Below are 3,845 nucleotides of genomic sequence, written 5' to 3' on the forward strand. Positions count from 1 at the left end.
CGTCAATTAGAGTATCAGTCAATATAACATCATGATGAATGATGTGGAAAGTTCAATTACGTGCCTTTTACACCACCACATAGAATATAATGCCAGTTGTACATACATTAAAGATAATTTAGTATTTTTCGACCATGCCTTATTTCATTGTCCTTTGTGACAATGATGTGAGTCGATCATGACCTCACAGATATGTCATTTCCAGTAACTAGCTTAGATTTGTACTATACATGTTTCTGTTTCGTATGCTGTGATACGATCAAGGATCAATCAAGATTTCAGGGTTTACACCATTGAAACTATAATTTTCATTCAAAAATTACCTCTTAGTTAGTGGCAGAGCGTTCAATGTTAGTACTCAAAATATCCTCTCCACCACTACTCGACTTGAATCAGTAGAATTATTACTCGGAGAAAAAAAATTATTCACTTGAATTTCAGATGCGTCATTTAACTACACATAATACAGAAATAATCGTGCCCAGCCCTAGTTACTAATCTTTAGCCTCTCATAACGAATAGTATATTAATTTTATTGAATAAATACCGTAATTATTCTCTCTCTTGTGAGTATTTTATCAATAGAAACAAATATAAAATAACTATTGGGATCAATGGTGGATGAGTACGATAACTCTTTAGCAAGATAAGTATGCCTTCGACCAGTTCATTAACATGAAAACAAGTCAAATTTTAGTATATCTTGTGTTATAGTGACCATCAACGCAGTAGATTTTCGCCAAACCTAAGAAACAATCACATAATCTACTCATCCAGTCGCCAGTTGTTTACGTTGCATCCCGTACCCCTCTACTATTCCAAGTCGTTTCGACACCTTCCTATCTACTCCTTGCATCGCACATTTGTGGCGTTTCCATTGAATAAATCTACAGTATGAATAAGCCCAACTCAACCCCACCACATAAAATGCATTGTACTTTTCAGGTTCCATTCACCAACAACGTTACAAACCAGGACGCAATCAAGCGTGGAATGGGCTTTGTGTTTTTTCCACTTTTCACTATCTTGTTTTGAAGGGAAAACGCCAGTGAATTAAATTTCAATTTCTTTTAATTTTTGTATTTCATCATTTCAAAACATCACAAGGTCACGATCATGTGGTGCGAATGTTCTGCACAATGAATGTGATACCCGTCGACCAGTTATCAAAATCGCGCCATCCCATACGGTTTCGTTACGTGATTTCATTCATGCGAATTACGATATTTTGTAATCCTAACATATATCTCTTTATATTTTCAAAGCTTTTCAGTCGACTCTCGTCAGAAAAAAAACGTCAATAGTTTTTTAAGTAACCTTGAAGTACCGTCAGTGATTTTGAAGAATGTAAATAAAATATGTTGCGGCGAATATACGAGTAATTTTCAAGTTCTGTACCACAATAGAGAGAGAGAGGTATGATATTCTTTTTCGCCTTCACCATCGAGATGCTTTGACGACGGAGTTGTGATACGGCCATGAGGTCATCTAGTCTGCGCCCCCGTTTTTTCTCCTCCATGATATCCGTGATTGATGAGCGCCTAGCAGGATAGCTGCAGATACCAATTTTCGAGTCTTTGGTATGACCCGGCCGGGAATCGAACCCACGACCTACCGACCGAGAAGCCGGACGCATAACCATAACACTATCTCACTCGGTCGCTACGTTGTAAATTGCTATGGTACCACGAACCATTCATCCAAACACCCTAAAATTGATATATCTACTTCCTACATCGCCGGTTGACATCAAAATCGAAATGATCGTAAACGGCAATTGCATCTGAGATTGCTCCTGATTCTGATGCTCTGCCTCTGACTGGTATACAGTCCATCTTCAAGATCACCGGACCACGACTGACCTATCGATCTCGCTTCCCATGACATGCCGCCCTATTTCTTGTCGCTTTCTTTTTCTACACTCTCTTCTACTTTCATTCAGTGTGCATGCCTCCTCTTTACATCGCCTAGGCCAAGGTGGGTATCTGATTCCATAGACTACTCCAAGTCGCTTCGACATCTTCCTGTCTTTTCATTGTATCGCTTTTTTGTGGTGCATTGAACTGATAAAATTGCTAATAAACCATGCAATGATGATGATGAAGACGACTGGTCCCCTATTTCGCAGACAGATGAATTTGAGTTCCTATCTCAGGGCTCCAGTGGTCGAGATTGCGGGAGGACGACCTGATATAGATATCGACTCCACCGCCCGGCACATTCCACCTCGTTTCTATCACTTGTGCTTTTTATACAATATTCCATTTCTTCTTTTCCAGTGCACAGTACATGCCTGTTTTCACATCGTCTCGGTTAGTGGTTCCCAGCCTTTTTCGACTCAAGCTCGACACAAATTTTCGCCCGAGTCCACATTTACGGATCCGTAAAAGAGGACATGTAAAACGGAAAATATATTCACCCAGCTCTGATCGCTGGTGTATTACTAACGAAATCGGAAGACCGGTTTCCAATACTACTTTTCGTTGATGATGGTGATGGGTTTGTGTCTTTTTTTTAGAGAACTTTCGCATCATATGAAGAATAAGCCTAGGTATCTGATCTCAAAGACTATACTCCAAGTCGCTTCGACACCTTCCTCAGCTCAGCTTCGCTCAGCAGTCACGGATAGCATGGCGGAGAAAAAAAACGGGGGCGCAGACTAGATGACCTCATGGGGCCGTATCGCAACTCCGTCGCCAAAGCATCTCGATGGTGCAGGCGAGAAAGAATATCATCTCTCTCTCTCTCTCTCTCTCTCTCTTCCTAATTGTATCGCAGTTTTGTGGTGCTTTGAAATGATGAAAATAATAATAAACTGATACTGATACTGAAGCCGTCTTCATGTGCTTGTTTGGCCCCCAATCGATCCCTTTGGTATTTTCGCCCTTTTGATTCTCAAAATCGCCCACTGGGGAACGCTATCACCCGCGTTGATACCACTGCGGGTCTAGGCCCAGGTGGGTGCGTGATTCCAAAGACTACTCCAAGTCGTCTCGACACCTTCCTTTTTTTCATTGCATCGGAATCTTGTGGTGTTTTAAAGGGATTGTGTATCGCATGGTGAATTGTGCGTGCGGTGTCTTCAATAATCAATGATCATCAGATTATATTTTCATCTGATCAAGATACACACAATGAGTTAGGACACAATGCATGTATAATAGGGTTGTCCATAATTTGGAAAATCTTACGAATCCTCCGTTGCTGCTGTCGTGGTCATTGAAGCATAGCGGATTAGCCAATCAAGAGCCGTGGTTTCGTGATTGCTAGTGTTCTCGCCGTTCTATGGTCGGTGGCACGCCCATTCTTCGGCAGCTACTTTCAAACGCTTTGCACGAAATCTTAACGGCCTTCCTGTGAGCTTCTTTCAGGCTCAGTGTCGTTTTTTATCAATAATCTATAGAATAAGACATTACAACGGAGGATTCGTAAGATTTTCCAAATTATGGACAACTCTAATGTATAATGAACCAATAGGATGGACAGGAGGATGCCAAACCTTATCCTTTATAATATATAGCCTTATAAAGACTTATAAGCCTTAGCCTTATAATATATAGCCTTTATAAAGGCTATGGCCAAACGACCGAACGATCTTGATCGCATGAAAATATATAATCTGACGATTATTCAACAACAATAAACTCATTAGAGTGAGGTGTACGTCTGATTTCAAAGACTACTGCAAGCTGTTTCGGCACCTTACTATCTTTCTAATGTACAATGTACCGCAATCTTGTGGTGCATTGATCTGATGAAGTTCTCAATAATAAACATGAAGTGAAACTGAGATCAATGATGATAAACCTTGTGCGATGAAGCGTATCATGACATCATCGCCGAAA

Source organism: Botryllus schlosseri, chromosome 5 (genome assembly GCF_051294905.1).
Source record: "Botryllus schlosseri isolate E-star chromosome 5, Bs_hap1, whole genome shotgun sequence".
Lineage (NCBI taxonomy): Eukaryota > Metazoa > Chordata > Ascidiacea > Stolidobranchia > Styelidae > Botryllus > Botryllus schlosseri.